At 36.5% G+C, this 27,612-nt stretch overlaps 2 protein-coding genes across 4 annotated transcripts in view; one reads left to right on the top strand and one right to left on the bottom strand.

The window, feature by feature from the left end:
- Nucleotides 1–12,962, bottom strand: part of VGAT (vesicular GABA transporter) — a 148,738-nt gene extending 135,776 nt beyond the window's left edge. For 2 of the 3 annotated variants that reach the window (XM_090391939.1, XM_090391942.1), the window contains exon 1: nt 12,879–12,908. The gene's annotated coding sequence lies outside the window, so the exon portion shown is untranslated. Of the gene's footprint in view, nt 1–12,878 lie in introns of all 3 variants that reach the window. The other variant, XM_090391940.1, reaches the window with a different exon arrangement.
- Nucleotides 1–27,612, top strand: part of LOC150107540 (tetraspanin-9-like) — a 176,910-nt gene that overhangs the window by 36,982 nt on the left and 112,316 nt on the right. The gene's annotated exons all lie outside the window — the stretch shown is intronic.

Below are 27,612 nucleotides of genomic sequence, written 5' to 3' on the forward strand. Positions count from 1 at the left end.
GTGCGCTAAAAGTGTTCAGCTGAACTGGCTATTCCTCTGACCAGTATATATAATTTGAGTCTCAGAATAGGGAAGATTCTGCAGGTATGAAAAGAATGTATGGTACTTCCATTGCACAAGGATGTGCAAAGAACCGATATATCCAACTATCGACCAATTAGTATTTCAGGAGTGGTGTGAAGATTTTGGAAAAATTGATTAGCGCTCCATTCAGAAATGGGTTGACAGTGAATCTCTACTTTGCAATGACAACATGGGTTAACTAAGGAAAGGTCATGTTTTAGCAACTTGCTCACATTCTATAAGAATGTTACCATTGAACTAGACAAGGGAAATGGATACACCATGATACTTTTGGATTTTGATAAGGCTTTTAACAGAATACAGCCTGGTAGACTGCACAAATTAGAGAATATGGATTTGGATTATAAACTATTAGCATGGATAATTTTGCCTCTTGATAAAACCTCACTTGGGCTATTGTGCGCAGGTCTGGTCTCCTGGTTTCCGCTGTAATTCTGATACAGCGGAGAGAGAGAGAGTGCAAAGAAGTGTTAAAAATATGATATCAAGTTTGTAAAATACTGATTATGAAGACAGATTGAGAATTTATAGACTGCAAACAGTAGGAGTGGTGATATGATTGAGACTTTCAAACTGCTGAAATGGTCATATACTGGATATCAGTTGATGGAATTTTTATTTTATACAGGTGAAGAAAGGACAAGAGGAAGCTGAGAATGAATGCCGCTAAAGGGTTTAGGGCTAGACTTTTCTCTCATAGAGTAGAGCGTGATTGGAATGGATTGCTATTGGAGGTTGTGTATGCAAGAAGTGTGAATGAATTCAAGAATAAGTATGATAGCTATTGCGTGTAGTATGTGGCCTCCCTCGATTAGTCCCTGACTTCCTGGAAGTCTCTCTTAATATTTAGTGAATACTTTTTTTGTTTTGTTTATTATCTGTTTGAAAGCGAAAATAAGTAATTATATTCGCTCTGTTAGTATTTTAAAAGGAACTTGCAGTGTAAAAATCGCTGATTGAAAAAATGTTTGCCAGCAGCTTTTCAGTGCGTAGCTCCAACAGCCTGTGGATTCGAATTCGACTGCGGCATGGATATTTGCAGATATTTCATTGACCTGCTTTTAGACAAACACAACTCTGCTTATGGGAGAGTTGAATTAGCTTAAATTTTTTAATCATTAGCGACTCTAGGTACTAAAATGTGCCGTTTTGAACCGTTCGAAGGAATGATTTGCATAAAAGAACTATTAAATCTTCTCGTTGTTCGAAATTTTGACAAGTATGTGGATCCCATTTGGAACATATGAAATCTGTACAAAAATATTCGCTATCAAATGCTGCTACTCAATAAGAAGGCACTTTGTTTTGTCATACAGCACTAGTTTATTAAGAATTCTTAGCAGTGGATTTGAATAATTGCTATCCAGGCATTTATTTGCTATTGGCCTTGCTTCCTCTCGTGTGTGGGACTAATATAAAAGTAATCAAGATGGAGATATTCTATCAGCATGGATTTTTATTCTGAATCGAAAGAAAAAATATAAATCAAACCAGTACAAATAACGTAATGGAAGTTGTTTGAAGTTCTATATAAACACATTATGCTGATCTGTGCTAGATATATCGTTCAGTTCCGTAATTTAAAACCGAATTCAGCGTTAGTCCTGCAGAAATCAAAGCTAAGTCAATAATGACGATGCACTTTGGTTGAAAAAAGCTGGGTTCTAATGCAGTTGTAGGACTCAATATTTTAATGACTTTTCAGTTGGAGAGTTAGCCTTCTCATATAGAAACGAGAGGGTTTTTCGATCCCACAAAACACCAACATGTCAGAACTGGAGGTATTAATTTCAGTTCAATAAAAATACAGTTTTTAGGGGAATTGGGGGGGGGGGGGGGACTCTTACTTATAAACTAATCCTCAGACAAGATATTTCTTCCTGGGTTAATATTTGCATGCCTTTCCCAGAATCTGCAAATTACTATATGTATCTTGAACGATACTGTTTATTCCTTATCAGCGTATCCTCTAAGCCAGAAAAGCAAATATGCAAGTCGCAAATATCACCAAGAGGGGGCGGCAATGATTTTCGAAAAATTCGATAAGACTAAGTCTAAGTTCACAGAATTGAATAAAAATGTGTAACTTCCTTTTTTATATATTTTGAATAAAGATGAATAAACTGAAGTTGAATAAAAATTCAACTTCAGTTAGCCACGCTGACTTCCTGTGGCTTTAAGTTCCTTATTGTCATCGTGGGTTGCCTTGCCTGAATCTTTATATTGTATCCTTTGCAGGGTCGTCGCCAGATTAGATCGCGCCCTGAGGCAAACAATTAAATATCGCCTCTGATGGATTATAAGACAAAAATATATAAAAAAATCTCCAATTGCTGTTTTCTTTTTATTACAAGAGAAACATGAACGTAAAAAACGATTACATAATATTAATTAAATGTTTGCTCTACGGGGATATCGCACAATAAAACTGTTTATAAGCTCTTCTAAATTTAAGTTATAAGCTACGTCCGCCTCTATCGATATAGTTGCTAAACCAACCAATCTTTCTTAGGTTATTGCTGTTCGCAAATAATTTTTAATCAGTTTAAGCTTGAAAAACTTCTTTCCGCACTTGCTACACTAACAGGAATTGTTAGCGTAGGCATAGGCGCCTACGCTAACAAATCGACGGTACTGATCCTTTGGCATCTTGGGGGGGGGGGTCAAACTTAAATCACTCATCTATTGCTGCGTTAATACTAAGATAACAAAAACTATTAGTTGGTGTCGTGTTTGACATTGAGTGGGAAAATGATTGTCTCCAGCGACAGTCGCTGCGCGCAGCTTAGAAGGAAACTTGCAATACTATTCTCACGTTTGAAGCAGCATACTAAACTTTCCATACAAATCCTCTATTCTATTCGAATAGAATAACAGAATTGATTCCCTCATACCACTTATACTGCATGTAAGACGGTTCTCTTTTTTCTTCGGGTTTTTCATAGACTGAAGAAAAAGACAAAGAGAAACATATCAATACATGGTCATAGATATTAGGTTATAATTTGGTAATAAAGTAATTTTCTTTCTTTTTCCTCCCACGCTTTGTCTTGGTAAAACTTGAAGAAACATTATTTCCTTGAGTTGATTGAATATTATTTGTACTTTGCCGTGAACAGGTAGGGTCTGAATTCCACATTGCTATTGATGGATCTGTGCAGTGTAGTGGATGATTTTCACTCCCAGAGTGACACCTGTCTTCCCTATTGTGGTTTGATTCAGGGGCCATCGTAACCCACTAAAAACTACGGCAATGCCTAGGAGCGGCAAGATTGGAAATCGGCAACAGCCGGCAGAATTTTAAAGTTAAAAACAACTTTATGATCGAGATAAGTCTTCTTGGGGAGAATTTAGGGGGCGACCTTAAGAATGGTCCTGGTTACATAACGTATGAACTAAAGACAGGCCCGGTTTTATCATTAGGCGAACCTAGGTAATCGCCTAGGGGCGCCAGATTTTGCTACATAGTTCGGGGAAAAATTACAACCTTCGAAAAAAAATTAGTAAAACCTTGATTAATAATAAAAAACTGAAATAAGTGAAGTCGTCCTGGTGCTCGCTGATGATCCTACATTATTTTTGCCTTTCACTATTTCTTCCACTCCCCTGCTCTTTGTATACTTAACCTCAAGTGCAGAGATTTTTCCTCCTTCTGGCATCTGTCCCAAGATGAGCGGGGAAGTTCCGGGGTATCCCTCCAGCTAACAATTAGTGGTCGCGACTAACTGACTGTTCTCACTTCTTATCTTCATTCCCTATAGACTTAATTCTGTTGATTTTTAGATTAAGCCCTGTTTTAGTAAGCTCTCTAAGGTCTGAGAAGTTGGGGATTACGTCATTCATTTTCTTGCAAAATCGTCTTGTTAATTCAGTTCAGTTTATTCTAAATTAGTATAAGAATGCCGTGGGAATTTTCATAGAATTGCACTGGCAGGGATTCTGATTGGTAGTATTCTTGAAATAAGAATTGATCATTCTCTTCGCTCCCTTTACTTGTCATCATCCCCACTCCGGCATTCTTCTACTGATTTCAAATTAGTTTGGTCAAGCTTTTTCGTAGGTGACAATTGAGTCCGATGGCTAATAGTTTTGATACTTGTGTATGTAACATTCTTACAAATATCATATTATAATAATATTATAAATATCCACATGTGTGCTTGTTGTGAGTATGACAAAATATATATAGAGAGACAATGTATAGGGGCGCCTAAATTTTCTTTGCCTAGGGGCATCATATACTCTCGGACCGGCCCTGACTAAAGATGACCAAAGAAATAGTAATGTATTATACTAGGGGGTGGAGCTGAAAAGTTATTAAACTGATATTAAAGCATCATAGTTGCTTTAATATCAGTTTAGTTGATATTAGGTGTGAAGGTAATAAGTTACCTTCTAACTCTACTACTAGTATGTTCTTTCTTGTGGTTATCAGTTGCTTTAATATCATTTTTGTTTTACCGTAAGTGTTTATCAGAACTTCTCGTCCCCCTCCTTCGTAGGTTAGTAGTCTATTGTCATAAAGTAAATGTTAATCATCGTCTTTTTTAAACTTATAACCCTACACAATACTAATGAGTATTAGTTATGGAACTTTATGTGTAGTTCCCTATTAAAAAATTAACTTTGTATAATTTTTTTAATAGGGAACTTGAATGCAAATGCTACTTAAATTTATTTTCTCTGTATTTACTTTCCTGGTGCATCTTCTAATATTTTATGAAAAATATTAGGTGACTCCTCCAGGGAGGGTACTCTACAGCAGCGCTTCCCAAACTGTGGGCCGCGGCCCCCTTGGGGGCCGTAGGTTTTGTTGAGGGGGGCCGTGAAATAATGAAAACAAATTTAAAATGTTTTAAAACTAAGTAGATTTTTTTTATTTTAAAAGAAACGTATTTAACTTTTATTATTTATTATTTCTTTTTTTGTTATTTTTTATATTTTAATGCAAAAATTCACAGATTGGTGTTGGTTCACAAACTTTGCTTCCTGCATATTTCGGCGCTTAATGAATATTAGTAAATATTGCTTATTCATATGTTTCATTTCAAAGCAGTAGTTAATTGTATTTACTTCGAATGCTCTCCAGGGAAGCTCCAAATCTTCTTGTCCCTTTCATCACGCGTTCGTAATCAGAGACTGTTGATATTGACTTTATATGCATATCAAAACTCGTTTTATATTATCACTGTCATCCGAGTTAGTTTTCTGTTACCAATAAAAGTTTCGCATATACTTCACACATGAAAAAAAGCTTAAACAAGTTCATGTGGGGAGATAGTAACTCCCTTGCAGTGGTAAACAACACCCCTCCCTAACAACCACTATACTGCAGAGGCAATAAAAACAAGTACTTTTATTATGCCAGTGAATAAGGTATGAGGAGTCTGTGTAATATATTTCTCAACAAATAGTGCAATTAGAGACAACTGGGATAAAAAACACTAATTAATGAATCACATGTCCCCTCATACAGAAACTATCTGTATAGACTGAAACAAAACCATATGTTGCATGGGCAAACACAGTATCTAACTGAAAACTATTGTTATTAATTAGATGTGTGCGAGTTCGATTTCCCAAGGCAGCAATAAAATTCAACCGAACGTGTTAAAATTCGTAAAAGTGTTAAAACTAAGTAATATATATATATATATATATATATATATATATATATATATATATATATATATATATATATATATATAATGAATGTTATTGCAGTTTCACATATGGAATTCGGTTGAAGAGAGTTAGCATTTCAACTCAATTGTCAGATAAGCTTTTATCTTTCGGTTGCGCGATCTTTTGTTAATACCGCACCAATCATATGCACGTTTCAATAACCTGCCTTTGCTGTCTATTTCGCGTTAGGCTTATTACCTTAAAGGGAGAAAAGTCCCAAAAGAGAAAAATGTTCCTTGTCCGGGATTCTTATTCAGGTAATATTCACTAATTTCATGTTATCAGTCCGTGGTGTACCAGTATCGGTAAGTGGTGATATTATTTGATCTATTCTACGTTAAAAAAATTTAACCCTGAGATGGAGAAGTGGCTGATTTAAAAAAAAAAAAAAATCCTGCGAACAATCAGAAGCAGAAACAGACTTAAAAAAAAAAAAAAGGACAGTATTTCATATTTTACCAGAACATCCCGCATCGTCTTCAGAACCAAACGGTAAGAGGCAAAAATGTAATACATGCATTTGATTTTTACAATATTCGCTGTGTATGTTTTGTATTGAATATAAACACAATAAATATTATAATAATATATCTCTCTATTACGATTTTTTTTCGAGGGGGGGGGCGTGAAATATTTTAATTTTTGCAAAGGGGACCCTGACATCCAGAAGTTTGGGAAGCACTGCTCTACAATACTCAGTCTACACCACTTAATCCAACTATACAGAAGGCCACTACTGCCCACTATTCATTTTGTCTATAAATTGCGTGTCTTCTCCTGGCCGATTCGTCTCTATGCGGGATGAAAAACCCGAGTTTCCAGGAGAAAAACCCTGCTACCTCCGTATGAGATCAGCTACCTCACCTTCAATTGGGGAAAAAAAAAAAAATCCATGCTTCTCGTCATGTTTTGCTGCACTGTGATATCGCTGTACTTGAATGTATATCAGCATGAAGAACGAACTGGTGAATATTTTCATTACTTATTTTCTAAAGTGGATCCTGTAGCTAACCCATAAATACTTTCTCATCTGGTACCGGAGTTTCAAAACGTTTCCTGCGTCCGGCTATGGCGGGTTGAATTATTTTCAAGGTGTTATACGAATGAATGTGTAGCGAGATGGCTGTAAAGGTCATATATTAACGTACTTATTATGTTAAATACCCATAATATCCATCACCTCACGCTATAAACCATTTCATATTGGTAACAACAATTTCTCCCCGCTTCCTGCCCTTCTAGCAGCGGCATAATCGCTCTCTTCCCCCCCATACCCAAATAAGTTCAAGGTCAAGAACATCATTAACTGTTTCAGAAATGAGGAAGCGTCATACTGATTACCAAATTTCAGTTGTTTATTTTTAAACTGCGTGTCCTTTATTATGCCTGAAATGTTTCGTGTAAAATGCATTTGACAAACGAGAATAAATTTGTTAAATTAGCGACCAAATAACTCGTGCTACTCAATGTTATTAATATGCAAACACATTAACTTAACAAACATATTAACTTCCCTCTCCCATTAAAGAGAGAGAGGGAAGGAAGCGCTAGGAAAACTGTAAAATGGTGAGCCATCGATTATACGATGGCTCACCATTTTACAATACCTGCATTTTGACACTACAAATTATTAAATTTCGTGTATGTCTTTATTTAATTGGGATATTAACATTTAACAATGTTTTTTAACACCACGATGCGGATCATGTCGAAATGAATCAAATGTTAGTTCATTGATTCATACTTGAACACCTTTTAACACGCCTTTCCTACCACTGAAAGTGCAAAGAAAAATAACTTCGTTTAAAATCCTCCGATGAATCTGTCATGTTACACGAAGTATCAGAGTTCAACATCATCAGAAAGAATATATCTGTGGACTTGTCACTGATATCTAAGTTAATTTGATTTTCTGCAAAGGGCAACTTAACACATGCTCCATTTTTATAGGATATCGAATGCTGTGAATCTAACAAATCGCTCCTGACTGCCGAAAAGTTGCACTTCGCACAGACGCAAATAAAAGGGGAGGGGGGTTGTAAAACAAACAGCCAAACTGCCTTCCAATTCTACCATAATTAGATTCGAGCTGAGGGTGTTACGCCTAATGTGATATTCAATTTCAGTCATTCTCAAAGACTAACACAAAGCACAACTGTAAACGCAATTGATTGTTACTACCAAGACTTTCACCAAAACTTTCAGCTTCACTGCAGTATGTTTTATGCATATTTTTATTTGAAAAAATTAGGGATAGAGACGAAGGAATTGGAGTATTTCATTCCATTATTATTTATTTATTTTTTTTTTAATTTTTAAACAAAGTGTGCGTGTAATCAGTTAGATAACCATTTCTCGCTGACCTTAATTCAAAGGAGCTTTAAGAATATGTATGTATATAGTAGTGCCTGTCAGCTCTTTCTTATGGGCTTTCAGAGAGCTGGGGGGGGGGGGAGGATTGTGAATTAGAAAATATCTAACTCACAGTAAATACGGGTATAGACTGCAGGTATCCCTTACTTAACGCGGCGAAATTAATTGCAGCAATTCCTTGATATACGCGGCAAGAGTTGCCTTTAACCCTGCGGAGCTCGCAGCTGATCTGACAGATACATGCAAAATGTTTAATATAAATATTCTTACACAATTCAGTGTATAGCTTGGAGGTCATCAATATTTGTGCATTCATATGTTACGAGTGATATTCCGCACTGTCCTTTTTTTTTGCTCTATTTGGTTTAACACGTGTTATGTAAAGGTTTTTGATATTTGACTGTAAATGGTATCTGAGAGATACCGCGACCTCCGATATCAGTATAGTTTGGTTTAGTAGGTTTTTTATTCTTTGTTCAATAAGTTCTAGATTGTAACTGAAAATAAATAAACCATCTATTACTGAAATAGAGAGCCAAAGGCTTATTTATCATACATCTCCTCTAGGAGATGTGCTTTACATTATGGAAAATACTAAGGAAAGTGATCTGGAGCTTACTCCACCTTTACTACGAGCGCCCATAAGGTTGCTCATGCTTGCATCCCCCGAAGCGTTTAGTTTCTGTATATTCTGCACGAAACTCTTGTAGTTTCTATATTCGGCTATGAAATAATGTTGGATTCAATATCCACTTAATTTGTACCATCATTAAATGTATTATATTTGCAGTGTCTTTTCTTTATGTTTTATTGCTTGTTTGCCGAGGTCTGGAGAGTCATTTTGCCTGTTATCGTAGAATTTATGCCGATATATATAAAAACTAAAAGTATTCAAACCACTCTTGATAACTTCTTTCGATAAAAAAAAAAAAAAATTGCAGTAAATAATGTAGGTAGAAGTATTTATTAAACATTTACTTTGCATTCATTTTTATTTTTCCTAAAAGAGTACCATATAAAACGAATTATTAATACAGTAATCGATCATGGACGAATTGTAATTTTTACCATTGATTATTAGATTTGATTAACGCGATTTTGATATACGCGGTAACATCGAGGGATTAATTAATATGTTAATCGAGGGATACCTGTATATTGGTCTGTTTCGGTCTCATTATCCATCCAATTCCTGTTCTGAGGTCTACGCTGCATTCTCTTTCCAATTGGCTTGTATTTTAGTATTTGTTTAGGATGTCTGGTGTTGGCCATTCGGTTTACATGTTGAATCCATTTTTGTTTATAATTGTTTAGTTTTTCTTCTATTTATTTTGTATTTAGTTCTTTTAAAATGTCTTCGTTCTATTTTTGATCTGAAAATATCTAACTCTAGCCTTTAAAGTACAGGTGCTAGTATCCTTAAACAGAGTATGTAATTGTTCGAGTCAATGAGAGGCGAATTTATCTCGATTACGTTGCTTGAAATTTGAGTGGATAAAAATTTTGGGTTTTGAGCCGAATTATTTCTATTGAGAAAAACTCTTTTCTCTTTTCTTATGGTAATCTGACAAATTCGTAACAGATTTCGTTTCAACCTTAAGCAAGCCGCTAAGAAAAGATGACTGCATATTTCAGAAATCGCCGATAACAGGAAACTTGTTTACTCATACATATGCGAGAATCTGGGTGTAGACTTCACACGATTGGTATGCAAATATACGTAGGCTTCTTGCATGCATACCAGGGATTAGATCAATGCTGGAGCACTATAAACTTGTGCTCCAGCATTTTATCACTACTGCAAGAGTTTTCTTCAAATCAAACGTAAAAAGGAAATCTTAACAGCATACCAAGAAGTAGATAACTTCAACACAAGCTGTTAGTACTTTTAGTTCATTAGATCAGTTATTTCAATCTAAAAATCGCCCACGTGCAAGCGCCCGCTAAGCCTACCGTACGAAGCAAAGATGGCGGCAACAAAAGCCAACGACGAACAAGCACCCCGTGTTTCGCCAGCGTAGCGCCGTCGATTGCTGACAAACCGACAAAGTACCGCAGCTGCAAATTCGATATCAGCGATTAAAAAAAAAAAAAAAAAAGTATGTGCGAGTTCTGTTGCCACTGGTTACACACTTCCTGCGAAAATTGACGAAACGGCGTACAGGATATATATCGACCTTAACCAGCCCTACTTCTGTTCGCCGTGCCTCCCATCTGTAAAACAGCTCCTGAACTTAAGGCAAACGAATAGAAAGCTTCGAACAACACATCAGTGTTATGAACGAAACTCTTTCCTCCAAAATACCCGCACTAGAAACGAAGCTCGAATCTAACCAAGCTCGCAGCGGCGCAACGCAAGTTCACCTCTCCCCGCGAATGAACTCCGTGAAATAATCGCATCAATGGCGCATGACTCGATGGCGGCCAAAAACAAAATTCAACGCCGTCATTTTGAACTTTCCAAAAGAAAACGGAAAAGCACTAAAAGAAGACATCATCAAACTAGCTGAAGAATGCGACATCGACCCTAAAAATATCTTCGGGTGCCATCGTTTCGGACCCATAAACAAAAAGGAACGAACTTTTCCATGCCTCGTAAAAGTGACTTGCGACATGCCGACAAGCACATCAAAACTAATGGCAGCGATCAACAAGTTCAAAGACACTTTCTACAAAAGGAACAAGGACGCCATCTTCGAAGACAACTTGCAGCAGAAAAACGTCAAAATGGTGACTATAGTTGGACCATCGACTACAGACAAGTTAAAATGGTACAAAATACTAAGTGATGCCACCATGGTGACCAGTATGCAGGCACTGCATAGGAAACGTGCAGGACCCCCTGCAGTCAAACATGACTCCTACAAAACCACTTTACCAACATCCGTGGCCTAAATTCCACCCTTTATGGTGTCCACTACCACCTGCAGTCTACCAAACCCCACCTACTCTTTCTGGCAGAAACTCAGATCTCACCTCCCTCCAGCACTATTCATCTGAACCTTCCAAACTACACACTCTGTAACTCCTTTCAACCCCAAGGGTGGCATCTGTGCATACATCTGCTGCGACATACTTTGCCAGAGAGCACCCAACCTAGAATCGCCCAACTTTGATCTCCTCTGGATGAAAATATCCCTACCCAACTCAGTCAAATTCATATGCTGTCTGTCTCTATCGCTCCCCAAATGCAACCAACCACTCAGAGCTCTTTAATTTCCTCTCCCTAAAAATTGACTTTCTCTAGTCCCACTTTCCCAACAGTAGGAAGGAGAGTTTTATGTCCACAATGCCAACTAGCTTTCCTCGTCCAGCTGTACAGATCTTGCAAGCAGAGATGCTGAAACATTCGCCATCACTAATGCAACCTTATGCAACTCGTTCAGATGCCAACCAGAATACCCGATAACCCAAACCACTCTCCAAATACCCTAGACCTCTTCCTGACCAATGACCCTTCCAAATACGCCCCTCTAGGCAATTCTGACCACAACCTAGTGCAATCCCCCCCCCCCCCGTCATGCAACTGTGCTTACACAGCCATTCCCATACAAGAGTAGTTTGGCATTATAACAGTGCCAAGTGCGACAGCCTCCACAACTTCTATGCCTCATTCCCATGGTGAGACTATTGCTTCCGACCTTCCAACCCAAACCCATGCACTGAACTGAACCAAAGTAATCCTCACTGGCATGGAATCATAAATTCCCCACAGTACTCTGACCTGCCATTCCCTAACTAAACCCTGGTTTTCCAAAAGATGCGGCAAGGCAGTACAAATGAAAAAAAAACATACCATCACTGGCTCAGATCAAAACTCCATCCTCCTTTTAGAGCTTATACCCAAGCCCGAAATAAATGCAAAAAGACAATCAATGCTTATAAAAGAGAGTTTGAAAGAACAAAAAGCAGGAAATTAGCAGCCTGTCCAAATGGCAGCCAAGCCTTTTGGTCTCTCGCCAAAGCAATCGACTGTAACTTCTGCCAAACACTGCTTCCACCTCTATCATATCCAGACGGCTCCAGACGATGTCCCACAATCATTCCAGATGTCTACCATATCCTTTTGCCAAAAAAGAGATCGGCAAAATACTGTATAAATTAGATAGTCTCCTGACCCTGATGGCATTCCTCCAATTGGTTTGCACACCAGAACTGTCATGTCCTATGTTACTTATATATATTGTCTTACTCCACTGGTATCTATCCCACGGCCTGGAAATTGGCCTATATTCAATCCATTCCCAAAAAGGGCAACAAGTCATTGTCATCCAACTACCCAATTACCGTCCCCCATCTCACTCACCTCAGTCCTGCCTAAAGTAATGGAGAAAATCATCAATTCCCAACTCCTACACTACCTTGAAGCTACCTGTCTAATAAACGATCGCCAGTATGGATTACGTCGCTGCCGATCAACAGAAGATCTGCTCACGTATGTCGCTCATCTCTGGTCAAATGCCATGAAGTTTGGCGAATCTCAAGCGGTTGGACTTGATATTACCAAGGCGTTTGACCAGGTCTGGCACAAGGGCCTACTAAGCAAGCTGCCATCGTTTGGTCTATCTCAAGACCTCTGTAGTTGGATTGCCAGCTTTCTGCCTGGACGCTCACTATGTGTGGTGGTCGATGGCTTCTTATCCTCTCACCATTCAACTAATGCTGGGGTACCTCAAGGTTCTCTCCTCTCACCAACCTCTTCCTACTATACATAAAAATATAACGGAAAAACTCACGTAGAAAAATTATTTAATGGTATAATTTTCGCCCGTGTGTCACAGGCATCTTCAGTACAATTAGGCACAAAAATTAAACATTAACTGACAATTCCAAAAAGCGCCACCTAAGTAGCTGGTGTAAGATAACTAAAAAGGTCAATAACTTTCCTAAAAAAAAAAAAAAAAAAAAAAAAAAAAAAAAAAAAAAAAATTAATACAATAAAAAGTTAGGAAAGATTAGCTGATTTGTAAAGTACTATCTCCCATAAAGATGGGAGATAGTACTATCTCCCATCTGGGAGATAATACTATCTCCCATCTTTATGGGAGATAGTACTTTACAAATCAGCTAATCTTTCCTAACTTTTTATTGTATTAATTTTTTTTTTTTTAGGAAAGTTATTGACCTTTTTAGTTATCTTACACCAGCTACTTAGGTGGCGCTTTTTGGAATTGTCAGTTAATGTTTAATTTTTGTGCCTAATTGTACTGAAGATGCCTGTGACACACGGGCGAAAATTATACCATTAAATAATTTTTCTACGTGAGTTTTTCCGTTATATTTTTATGTATAGTTATGTCTACTCACGGTTTACCTCTTTTAAAACTCTTCCTACTACATATCAATGACCTACTCCAGCTGACCTCCAACCCAATACAGTTTTGCAGATGACAGCACTTTACACTCCTCTCTTTCTTTTGATAAACATTACTCTACACATCTCGCCTCAACCTACAGAACAGCAACCATCACTGCCCTCAATTCAGACCTCCAAGCCATTCCTCAAATGGTGTTCAGATAACCTACTCAATTTCAATGCAAAGAAAACCCAGTACTGTCTTATTTCTCATTAAAAAAAAAAAAGTTTCTTTCAGCATTATTTTTGACAATACTGAAATTTCCAGACAATCTGAGATTTCTCTTCTTGGAATTACCCTGACATCAAGACTCTCCTGACATAAACACATCACAACTGTTGCATTCTCAGCTTCCAAAAAACTAGGATTTCTCTTTCGCTCAAGACATTCCTTCACCCCTGAACAGCTATTAACCTTATACAAATCGCCAATCCGCCCAACCACCGAATACTACTCTTACATATGGGGTGAGGGCCCCAAAAGCTCCCTCAAATTGCTCGACTCCGTATAGAAGAGAGCAAACAGACTTATTAATGACCCATCTCTTACCAACTCACCCCCCCCCACTTTCACACAGACGATCGGTCTCTGCACTATGTGTCTTCTACAAATCTTTCCATGGAAAATGTTCATCCGAAATAGCATCAATAATTCCCCCACCTAGTACTAAGCTCATTGGAACACGTGAAGCTGCTGCTCAACATCCCTACACAGTGCACCCTGAAACTCACAGAACAAGTTTCTTCTCCTCCTTCATCCCTGCAACCGGTATACTATGGAACAGGCTTCATCTTGATGTGTTCCCCAGGGAATACAATCTGCAGTCATTCAAATCTAATGTGAACAATTGCCTTCTTTCCTAACCCATACACGGTACTAATGTACTATAGGTTGATCTACTAACCTCTCGTGTATGGGCTCAATATATATATATATATATATATATATATATATATATATATAATATCTGGTCTCTCGCTAATATGACAACTTTAGAGAATAATATAAGATTAGAAAATGAAAGATAAGATTATCGAAAAGGGAAAATCCCATTAAATGTTACTGGGAACATTAACTTCATTTACTGATTAAAGAAATATTACGTAATTGCGGTTTCGGCTCAACAAAATCTGTTCCCCTGAAGCCTTTTCCAGCATTCAGCCTCCATATCTCAGTCGGTATCGATAACACCCTTTGGAAAATCCTTTCTATGACGATTCGAATCCAGTCTATGACGAGAACATCTTTAAGGACTTTTTTGTTTTTTGAACCAAAGGTGAGTTAGCTGGTCTCATACTGAATGGCAGGTTCATCGAGCAAAACCAAGCTTTTGTAACATCAAAAATTCCACTGACCTTTTTTAGAAGTTTCTTAATTGACTTAGTAGGATGGGTGAAAATTTGCTGCTTAAAGAATCGACTTAAATAGGACTTTGAACATCCCCCTCCTCCATTTCTTCAAAGTTACAACAAAAGGCAGAACCTAATCTTTATCACTGTTACTTGGTTCTGAGAATATGCAGTGTTTAGGCGGATTTAAATTTGCTTCACTTTTTTGGAGAGGGCGGATGCTGAAGTAATAGAATTTTTCGAAGAGTTCTGAACATAGGATTTTTAAGTCATTGAAGTGAGAACAATATACTTCTTTAAATCTTAATTTCAAGTGGTGGGGTGCAATATTCCCTCAATATGAAGTATGTCAATATAGTTAGTTTTTGATCTTAAATCAAACGCTAAAGTAGAATTTAATACTACTTTCTCCCCGTAAGTTGCATTTATCGAAATATATAAATTGCTTGATTATTTGAATAATAATCAAATTAAGCTAAACATATGGATGTAATATACAAAACAATTTTTTTTTAAAAAAAATATAGATATATAAAGTAATCATTAGTTATCCCAAAATATTTAGATTAGTGTTCAAAATGTATTTTAGTTATTCGACATTTCACTCAACTGGTTGAAATGTCTTAAATGTCAATTTTTCCTACTCTTTCCTACTTTTTTCTACTACTACTTTTTCCTACCCTTTCCTACTCCGATTTTTTTAAAAAGGGTGTAATTTTCAAATGGCATAACCATTCCGCTAAGCCTAATCACATCAGGTTTTTTTTTTTTTTCCCCTTTTCTTTTCCTCTCTGTACGTATAATATACAGACAGATGCCAATGTCAGTACCATTGTGGGAAAAGAACATAATGTGGCTGTTCTATCTCGTATCCTGTCTACACCAGGAACCTTGCAAGTACAGTTGCGGGTCACTACACTGCAAGGTCCATTCACAAAACGCTCTGTTTACGTTGCTAGGAAAACCTAAACTGTTTTAGCAACTATGTGCAGAATATTTATTGTCAGCCACATCTCAGATATAGCTTTCCGAAGTCAGAAATTCAAAGAGCGTGATAAAATTATTTTTATGATTATGTTGTTTATGTGCAGTCAGCGGAGACAGAAAAAACAATAAGAAAGTGAATTTACTTTAAGATGTTTAACAGTCCTTTTCTAATGCCGACTAGTAGTTTAATTTTTCTGGCATGATGTTTATAAGTTACAAATATTTGCGAATGCTACCTCCACACTTACGTAACAAAAAGAAGGAAAATAGGAACGAAACGTGGGGGGGGGGGAGAAGGGAAGGAAAGTGAACTAATTGGAATTACGATCGAAGAATTAAAACTATGAGATAGACTAGTAATTGTCTTAACTGCTTCTGATCTCCAACTGATTTGTCTGTTTTGTGTGTGACTAGCGAACACTGTAGTGCTTATAGAATTTCTCTGAGATTCAAACTCTGGTATCTCCAAAGGGCAAATATCTTTGTGTCCTGAACATGAAGAGATGGAAAGTGGAAAAAGGGCAGAAGCGAAGGGAACACCAATATAAAATTGAAGGAGGAAAATTAAGACTGTGAGAGTGAATATGGACATTTTTATGCAATCATGTTACGATCGCATAAAAATCCCTTCCTATGATTTCATGGTACCTCTAGAGATTTAGAACTATTTGCGAGAAATTACATTAAACAGTTATTGTTTTTCCACTCTATATTACTCTACATCACAGATGTATTTGTCTGTTCATTGGGTGTATTTTTTGGGCAGTTGTGGTAGAGGAAAATACCGAGTTTCCGCGAAGAAACATACCTGCTATCTTCCTTCGAGACTTTAACTCGCCTTCAATTGAAACCCCCCCCCCCCCTAGGTCTTTCCGACCGAAGGACATATGCCGCAACGTTCTTCCAGCTGCACTGCTGTGATATTTCGATATCCTTCGCTGTTCTAAGTCGCATTTTGAAACATCAACTATACGCAGGTCTCTCAAATTAGACTACACTGGTGTTTCTGCATTTATTAATACAACACATTTTGCGTTCTTCAGTTATGTTTGGAACCAAATGTGTTAGCTGTTTTTAAATATGTACATATTTCTGTTAGGTTTTGTCTTGTGAACTAGATGTCATAACATGCTAAACGGCATGCATACCAGGCACATTAATGGTAAGAGATAATCGGTGTTTGATTATTACCAGCAAACGTAGTGAATCAAAATTATTTTTGATCAAGAGTTTTGCTCAAGGGAAAGAGGAAGAGATAATGCCTATCCCCCACCCGATTTAATACTGTGTATTCTAGATTCATAAACGTTGAAAGCATCAGCTGTTTTGCTTTCAATAATGAACTGTAGTGCAAAAATTATTTCATCCCTTAGGGCTCACAGTACCTCTTTGTTTGCCATTCACTCATTTCCTTCAGTAGACCGATGTCTAATATACGACTGCATTGCAGTATGCATATCACAATCTTTAAAAAAAAAAAAAAAAAACTTTAATGACCGTTAAGAGTACTGCCGACTGGCAAGATTTAAACTCGTTCTTCGTAATGCAATACTGCTTTACTCTATGGCATGACTAACAAACGGCTGCATTCATTTTTTTCCGGGTCAGCAATTCTGGAAAGGTGATAATCTTAGTTTTAGAGATCTCACTATCGGAATTAGGAGTGAAAGCGACTCTACAGTATGCTCCGTATATACAATTTTTATATCTACCACTTGTTTACTGTCAGTAAACATGCTGCTTGAAATTAACTTATAGAAGAAATTTCTATGATCCTAATATAAAAAGTTATTGCATTATCAGTGGTGTGAATAGTTGAGACTGGAAAAAAAATACAACTCGTCATAGGAAGGTTATGAAGGTTTTTTAATTAAATGTATATCTCTTAAGTGACGCCATTTCTAAAGAGGAATTGGAATTTCACAATAAAAAACGAGCCTTTTCCAGACGAACAGATATTGCATGAAAGTTCATTTCTTCTAGAATGCGAAGATCTTTAAGATTTTCGCAGTGAAAGGCGAGTTAGCTGATCTGATATGGAAATCGCAACAATTTTTCTCTCCTGCGAAACATATTCGGACAGCATGGGCGATTAACATACAGAATGTCCTCAGGTGTTACTCGCATTTCCCACGCAACCCATTCTCTACTTCAGCCGTCACTCAATGCAAATTGGAGGAGGTTCACTAACATCGAATCCTTGGTGTTGTTTTAGTCGTTGATCTTATGGTTGGTTGGATAACAGTCCAACCAGGTAATAATTATGAAACAAGGTGGTTTCCCGTTGCCTTCCTTGCACTAAGTATTTATGATTGTAGACCGTGCGTGTTCACGGAGCCGGTTTCTCTGTTCTGGGGAACGAAAAACCCGAGTTTCCGGGTTTTTCGCAAAAAAAATCCTACCCCCCCGTATGAGACCGGTTTTCGCCTTTAGTCGAAAGAGACTAGATAAAGGTTCCTTACGTCACTGACGGGAATCGAACCGAGGTGTTTCCGACCAAAGGGCTTAGTCTATACCGACTGAGCTACGGAGGTTCATATCGAACTCATAAAATTTTACAAAGTTTGTTTCTTCCCAAACAAAGGAATTATTGCCTTCTAACTTATTTTCCTTCTTGATTAAGAATGAGAGACATTTGATCGACTAATTAAAAAAAAAAAAAAATGATCTACGCTAGCTTTCATAAAACCTTGTAGTCTCACAGTTTGCCAAGTTGCCACTCGAGGAAGAACAATCTGACAATACCTAGTGATGGATCGTAGCTATTATATTACCATTTGCTGAGCATAAAATGTCAACTTTCTCAAATTATAAGTACTTAAAGTTAGTTTCACTGACTTTCAGTATTATTTCATTTTAAGATGGATTTCGCAAATGCATAAGTTCTGATTAGATTTGTTTTGTCTATATGAGTTATTCCTAGTTGATTAGACGAATATGATTGTACTTTTGTATTTGTGATCTTTACAAAATTTGTCAAGCTAGCTCGTTTTTTTCTTTTTAAATCGCACAGTTTTTATTTATGTACTTCTGTTTTTCATTTATGTACTCTTTATCTACCACATAAACAGAGGAGGTACAAAAGACATGTTCTCGAACTCATTTTAAAAGAATTCTTCAAATTTGCTTCAGTAACACTAGTGCATTAATAAAAATGAGGTAAAATCTTGACTGCTCTCTGCGATGCGGTCCAGAAAATTGTTTGAATTTCTAACAGTTGGAAATATTGCAATACATCACAACGAAATTATGGTCTCAATTCGAACTTTCCTCTTATGTACTCTTTTTTTTTTTTTTTTTTCATTAGACCGAATATGCAATTTAAAGATTTAGAATTGTGACTGACATTTGTTTTTAGCTAGTAATATTTATTCCGTCTGTGTGGTTAGCCCAGTGGCTATGCGCTTGGCAACCATATGCCCGGGGAAGGAGTGTCCTAGGTTCGATTCTCGTCGACGACGTGAGGAATTTAAGGATCTTCCTCAACCATAACCAAATTAGCTGGTCTTGGGAGTGGACAGCAGGGTTTTTCATCCCTCAAACCGGCTCCGTGAACACGCACATACGGATACGATCACGAATATCGCCCTTAGGGGATACAGCATAGGAGTGGCGAACTAGCTGCATTAATACGCCAGTAACCCTTTATTAGTAGGGGACTCAACCCGTCTTAGACGAAGGATAGGATAAAATATTTACCCCCCCCTGAACTTTATATTTTGATGTTTATTACTCTTTTCTCTTTCAGTTAAAATCATCGACCAGTCTTTCGAACATGTTCTTAACAGACTGACAACACGTTTTGATTCATAAAGCATTGGTCGTCAATCTCGCAATTTAAGCAGCAGTTCTGGTTTTCTAATTCTTTCTTAGTTTAACACTCCCACCCCCTCCTCCAAGCTAAAATTATGATTTTTGGTTTTATATATAAACTTGCATATAGAATATGTAATTAACTGATTTTAATTATACTATTAATCCTTGCGAATTTGTCGATCCAGAGGAAAAACACCCAAAACTCGCATCTATATTTCTTATATACTACTTGAATTAGTGAGCTGTAGATGCATGCGCTTTAAACTTAAACTTTTTTTTTTTTTTTTAATTCATCAGTATCATTTTTAAAATTAAATGTTCAGAATGCAGCTGGGGACTTATTCTAGATATAACTGAAGCTGGTGATCGTCCATATATCCTTGGCTTTAAACTTTTGTTTAGCAGGATAAAGGTGCTCTATATGCGTGTAGATTATATCTCAGTATATGTTCACTGGCTGCTTGCTGGGGATTGGGAAATTAAAGTTGCCTGAAGATTATCTGCCACCGCAATTTTCGCTATTAAATATTCATACTATACACAGTACTTTGACAAGTCAGAGTACTGGAAATCGGGCTTGACGTGCGAAGTCCCTCCTCTTGTCTGCAACAATTGCGTTTCGCTATTTTTTTTTTATTTTATTATATTTTTTTTTATTTTTTTTTAAATGTGAATCACCATCGTCAGCTGTTGGTTGATGATGCAAAGATAATAAATGCAGTACTTGCAGAATGATTTGAACATACATACTGGAATTGTAGGATGTGAAAATGTCTTTCTGTTCAATGCTAGTAAATGTATAGTTATGAACTTTGGTGCAATCAGATATCCAATGTCATATTATATTGGTGAGATTATGCTAGAAGAAACTGATCAAGCTGGGTTCTTGGAGTTCTAGTAGACAAGAAGTTGAGTTCAAGAGCCATATATATCAGACGGCAAATACAACTCGGAGGATAATTGCGATGCTGAAACGAACCTTCATATTGTTTGTTTGCAGGTCTGGTTTCCATGGTGATACTTATACAGTGAGAGAGAGAGAGAGAGAGCAAACAAATAAGAATGTTTGAAGATATTGGGATTGTGGAGTACAGATTAACAGATCACCCTCTTTCTCCTGTTTGCAGACACTAGCAAAAGGAGAACGAGGGGTGATATGATAGACTTACAAACTTCTGAAAGGGTCGCACACATAGGATACTGGTAGGTGGAATTTTTCATTTATGGAGGGTGGGAAGAAGATGAGAGGGAATCTATGGAAGTTGAGAATGAATGCAGTCAAGAAGGGGAGGGTGAAGCTAGATTGGTAATGGCTTGAATGGGGAGGTGATAAATGCAAGTAGTGTGAATGAACTCAAGAAAATGTATGACAACAGGTGCAGATGATTCCCCGACTACCTGGAAGTCTTAATGATAACCACACCCAGGAACGATACATTGTGCGATTAGGAGGTAGATTAAGAGTTGATAATTCATTGCTCTGTTTCAGACCAAACCTGGTGCTTTTTATTCAAATCACTTCAAGCCTCTGGTAAGCGGGATCAAGGTCTCAACCCGGACAATGAAATTCATCTGTCACAATGCCACTGTGGAATTTGATCGCACAGTCTATTGAATGGAGGCGTTATCCACTCCACTCCGCTAACAGTATGACATTTAAGGAAACGAGGAGAAACATTTTCCGCAGACAGTTGAAAATGATGATATCCACCGTGGATAGTATTATCTTTTATATAATCGTTTAGCCTAACTTTTCTATTAAAGTGATTCAATGCTAGAACTGATGACATTGAACTCAACGAATGCATCAGTAGCAAAGCTTCTAGTTAAAAGCAGTTTTACTGTTGATGGCTTGACGCCAAAAGATTAACATATTATTTTTGTCATAGCTACAGGCAAGGTTGATATTTTCAACCTTGTCTGTAGCCATCGGCTTGCATGATGATTATCCACAACAATGTTATGTGCTGTGACAATAATAAAATGTTCTAATCATCAGAGGCGAATGCTGGTCTTGAAATTCACGCTGCTCTTGTTATCATTCAGAGAGTGAGAGGTGAAGTCTGATTAGCGAAATAATGAATTACTGGCCATTTAAAACTATATATTTAGAAATTCATATACGTTTAATCATACAAGTACAACATTTATTTTACAAATGATATTCTATCTTTTCAATTTAGCTACTTGAATACAAATTCTACCCTACGGTTCTTCTTTATGAAGTGGTCAATAACATCGTCATAAAAAGTTGGTTGTAACTTAATTTTCCCAAGCAACACGCACACTTGTAAAGGCTGGCTGAAGCTCACTGGCTAGAGCTACGTTGAACTGCGTATGGCCTGTGTTTAAGCAACAGAGTGAGACGACGTGAAATGGCTATGCGCGCGCATGAAATCACAGTACTGCAGCCAGGACCTGGAAGCTCCTACAACCGAGCAAGCCAAGGTAGCTTTGACTAGACGAGCAAGCATCGGCCTTCGATACACAACGCAAAGCTCAATTATTGCCGCGCAACCAACCTTAAGACATTTTCTGTCTACAAAAATAAAAGCCTAAATGGAATGCTTATAAATGCCTGCGTTTATTAACAAATTAGTATTCTTTCTCAATTAATGAGCTTGCGCAGCAAACATGGAGAATTCGCCCCTGCTAATCATCACTTAAGAGTCTTACCAGTGAAGCTATAATATATAAAAGAATATATGCTACCGTATATTCTATTACTACTACTACTATGGTATCATCTTTTACTGCTTTTGATGAACTTAGGGATCTTTTTGCAAAAATTTGCCCACAACGAATTTCCGTGTAGGTTGGTTGTTAGGTTCGCGCTGATTTCAATCTTGCATAATTAATTTTAAAAAATCGCCAAGAGATAAATATTGTAACTCCGCCTTTTGCAAAAAATAGAATTTCACCAGTCCACTATCTAGATCAACAAATTTTATCCCTGTCTGAATTGTTTTATTTGAATCTGTAGCTTGTTTGAAAAGTATTGTTATTGCTTTTTTATTACAAAGGCTTACATTTGGGAAAAAAAAAAGTATATTTTATGTTAATTTTCCTAAATGTTGCTTCATTATTCATATCTTCAAGTAATCTTAAATTGAGATTGATTTGCTTTTCAGAAAAACTTTTTTAAAAACTTTCAAGTAGGAAAGCTGTAAAATTCTTTGCTTTAAAAAAAAAAAAAAAAAAAAAACTGCGTAGTTTATACCTATCCGGTTTCAACTTCATTGTAGACTGATACATAACAGTTACAATTAAAGAAGCGGATGAAGGTAGTACTTGAGCAGAATGAAGTAATGCAGGAGGTGCTTTTAATTTTTCTTAATTCCACACTTGCTTAACCGGCTTTTCAAAGAAGGACGACCTTGAGGAATTGTAGTAGAGAGCAAAAATCTAAACTATAATGTACAGATTCGTACAGTAGTTACTAACGGTAAGTAAATTGGACGAAGATTTTTTTTTTTTTTTAATTTATATACTTTGGTCATTTTTTTTTAACAATCCAGAAATAATGCTCTTGGGACCAAACAGTTTTTTAAGTCTCTTCAGGCCTCCAGTGAGACAGGAATCTCACACAAAGTAATGAAATTTCTCCCATCTAAAATTATGTTATAATAATTATTGTTACATGACACCTCCAAGGAGTCAAAGGACTCATCGAGAGAGAGAGAGAGAGAGAGAGAGATATTTATATTTTTATTTTAGCCATCCAATAAACCAACATGCTGACGACTATCATTTATAGTGGTACATTAAAGATATAAATTTATTCTGTAGTTCTGATTCTAGGTCTTCATTTTCCTCTTAAGCAATAATTAACACAATTTTATCTTTACTCGCAGTAATATGTGCAGACTTCATTTTTGGGATTATTTTAGAAAATACATGGCCTTAAAAATAAGCAGGTGGGAATACATATGAAGTGAAATCTCTCAGGTGTCCTGTAATGAATTTAAGTGATATTTGTCTACAAAACAGTTTTCTTGGTTGTTTTTATTGTTGTAAATATCTTATTTCTTTGTTCAACTTGTTTGTTTTGTTAGTGTTGCTCTTGGATGAAGAACATCAACTCGTTAATACCCAATCTTTAAACTGTCAATCAGAGAGCCTTATAAAAAAAAGCGAAAGCCCAAACTTGAATTTACGATAATTTAAACTTGTTCTGTTATTAATGAACAGTAAAGTAATTCCTCCAAAACACGTTATTAGATAATGAGAATGATTATCTCCCTCCCTCCGTCACGGTTATACAAGTGATTCCCCGATCAGACAATTTACTTCGGTTATATTGTCTAGTATAGTCGGGCTGACGAGAGGAGATTCGGGCCTCCGCGGAAGAAGAGAAAAAAAAAAAAAAAAAAAAAAAAAAAAAAAAAAAATTCGGCCCCCACAGCAAGGGTAGACTAGCTACTAATGATCTACTGAGAAAGAAACATGTGCAACACAGTCGAGCGCCGGGTCCTGGGAATTTGTACCGGCTTCCCTTCTCTCTCGTTGGTCCTGAATATAATAACAGGTTTAATGTGTTTATGATGCCTGTGAATGCTAACTACTGCATAGTTTTCTAATATTATATTGATATAACTTATTTTAGTTTTCTCTAAATTACATCACTTACAGTGGAATCTCAGCCATCCGAACGAATTAAAGCAAAGAGTGTTCAAATTATCAAGGTATTCGATACTGGATTCTGAATGAAAGATTATATTTTTTAAGAATAAAATATGCCTCAGATACCGAATATATGTATAGGATTGCATCTTAAAGTAGCCGCTCGTACCCCTTCCACGTTTGTTTCTTATAGATTTGTGCGAGAATACTTAACATTTTTTGCTATTTCTTAAGCAAGTGTTTGCATTTATTGCACACAGTCATCCATTTCTACCTATCGAAGGCACTGTATATATAGCATATGCCAACAAGAATCGTTTATAAGAAAAGACGAAATAGTCTGACTTGTATGGAAAGCCCATGTTTTTCCCATATAGCAACGCCACCCAAAGTCCATTTCGTGGGATACACTAAAATATAAACGACCAATTTTATTTATTTATTATTTTATTGAAAGTACTATAAATGTTTAGGTGTGTGGAGTTGACATTTCTTTTGGTTTGTAAGATGAATGTCCTACAATGTAGTTAAGTTACACTTGTTAGGGCATAATAAATGTTGCCGAACAGTTATTATTTTCTGTCATTTTTATTGCGTGTCAGAAAAGATATTTCAGATTAAGTGAACTAAGATGAACAGTTTTAGAAAAGTGAGAACACTAGAGATCAAATCCTATATTCAGGATCTGATGAAATACAAGTGCCACTCCTCTTTCATCTTCAAGTGAAGAGAAAAGTAAAAGCTTGGTATAAATGATCGAATATCGGCTCGATGTATTAAAGATAATATTAAATTATCTACCATACAAATTACGCACCAACAAACAAACGATAAGGATCTTGAATATGAGATCTTTTTTTTTTTTAACGATAAATCCCAGAAGTGCATAAAACATATCAAAACATGACATAAATATTCTTGTGGGTGATATGAATGCCAAATATGGGAGAAGTAATGAAAATGAAAGAGCGGATCATATGCTTTAATGATTTAAAGCGTGTGGTCTGGTGATTTATGGTAGCATTTTGCGAAATGAATAATCTTGTGAGAGGTGGACGCTTATTTGAGCTTGGTCGTCCATAAAATGACTAGGATATATCGCCAGATGATAAACACAAAAACCAAATAGGTTACATTGAAATCAAGAGTGGCTTTAAAATGCACACTCCTGGATCTTAAAGAAGGCGAGGAGCTAATGTAGGATCTGATTACCTCAGTGACAGTTAAACTTGAAGTTGAATAAGAAAATTTAATCATGTCTAAGTGAAAAATGAATGAAATAAAGATTATCCTGTTATGATAAAGAATAGCCCAGAAAACAGGAGAATATATGATATGGCAGGAGACTGTTCGTTACGCAAGATCTGGAAATTCATAAAGGAATAACATTAAAATGATGTTTGAAAATGCTAAATCTCAGAATTAAATTAATTAGAGAAATTATAAACATAAATTGACATATTTTAAGATATAAATGGAATAATACTGCCTTAAACTAAATACTCCTCTCATAATATGATCACCTGAGTGTTCCTTCTACTGAAATCACTTTTCTGTCGACTACAAGTACTAAAGAACAGCTTCATATGTGTATACTTGATAAATCACTTTAAAAAAAAAAAAAAAAAAAAAATATATATATAGTCTCTTATTAGGTGTACATGTGCGTCACATTACACCTATGGGCGACAAAAGACCCAGAATTAAAACACCATATAGCCGTTTTCGATCCCCACCTTTCTCGCAAAGTGTTAGAGGTTGGGATTCTCTTCGTGATGAGAGGAGAGGGAAAATTTTTTGTATGGATTCTCAACTGAAGGGGGAGATAGCTGATCTCATACGGAGATAACACGGTTTTCCCGCTACCGGAAATTCGGGTTTTTCATTTCGCATACAGACAAATCAGCCAGAGAACACATGAAATTTACAGACGAAAATACTATTAGTTTGGCAGTAGATAGCATCGTCTGGATTGTGTAAAATGCCCTTCCGCGATGAATCTCTGAAATGCGAAAAGTTAAAAAAAAGCTTGAGGCTACTTCGTTTGTGATGTTAAGGTAAAACATTGTTACAGGCCTAATATAGCCCTGTGAAAATACGTTAGCTTCCAGCATTCCTAGTCGAAAGTTTTTCTGTCTTTCTCAACTTGCTCACGCAAAGATCGACTAACTAGGGTTTCTTTCCTCCTGGAAATTTGGGTTTTTAACGTAGCGTTTCACAATATTCACACAAAACCATACAACATTCCTGGAGATTCACGTATCCATAGATTGTATTGGAGAAGGAAGTGACCTATTTTTGAAAATTGTGAAAATTTTCTGTTACTGAAAATTGTTACATATTAATATCGTTCCCTATCAAAAGATTCTCGTAACTTTTGGAGGAGATAGCTAGCTAGTTAGGATCTTTGGAAAACTAGTTACTGATATATATATATATGATAGCTTTTGTTGCCATTAGAACCATATTCTGTGAAGTTTTTTTTTGTCAAAATTTATATTTTATAAAGAAGGCGATGACCTTGTCATCCCATGGTCATTCGTGTTGTTTGCACAACACTACGCAGAACACTTATTGTATCAGTTGATCAGACGACACATTTTCCCCCATGCATAAAGTCATAATTTCCCGTAATAACAGAACCTGACGAGAATTAAAAAAATAAAACAATTAATATTCATAGCTGCAATTTTAACAAACTTCAGATGTTTCTATAGAATAATAAATAGGTGATAACCATTACTTTGCAACCTTGAAAGCATAAAGGAAGAGCCAACTGTTATAAATGTGACTCAGGAAGTAATGACATAGATGATAATGAAATCATTAAGCAGCCTCTAAAACAAGGAAATTGTAGTGTGTATGTTCTCTACCGGTTAACATGATTCCATGCTTTCCGCTCATATGGGAATAAGGAAGCGGAGGTGGTGATATTCTATGCGTATAGCTGCGAGGATGCTTCAGTATATACAGGATTATTCACGTCACCTTTGTTAGAGGACGCAGATCAGTGAGTACGTAAATTATTCGCGTGTAGTGCAATACCTTCCGGATGGCGTTCCCTCGGTTTCGTCAACAGAATTTAAATTCTGTCGAAGTTTGACTACATAGTTGATGGTATATTATTTTACGGTAATCACATGCGCTTTTATATCAGTTTACTGCTTTTCTGTTCTAATTTATGCAGTACGCCAAGCAAATCTTGTGCACACACACAAAGCAAATCTTGCGTTTGTGTTGAACTCCAAGATAATATACAGTAGTTCAAAAACTGAAGAAATAAATCATTGCTGAGTTTATTCCACGATAGTTTATCACTGATTACATCAGGCTTTTAT

Source organism: Typopeltis vanoorti, chromosome 4 (assembly GCF_054136105.1).
Source record: "Typopeltis vanoorti isolate ZY-2024b chromosome 4, IOZ_Tvanoo_1.0, whole genome shotgun sequence".
In the NCBI taxonomy this organism is placed as follows: domain Eukaryota; kingdom Metazoa; phylum Arthropoda; class Arachnida; order Uropygi; family Thelyphonidae; genus Typopeltis; species Typopeltis vanoorti.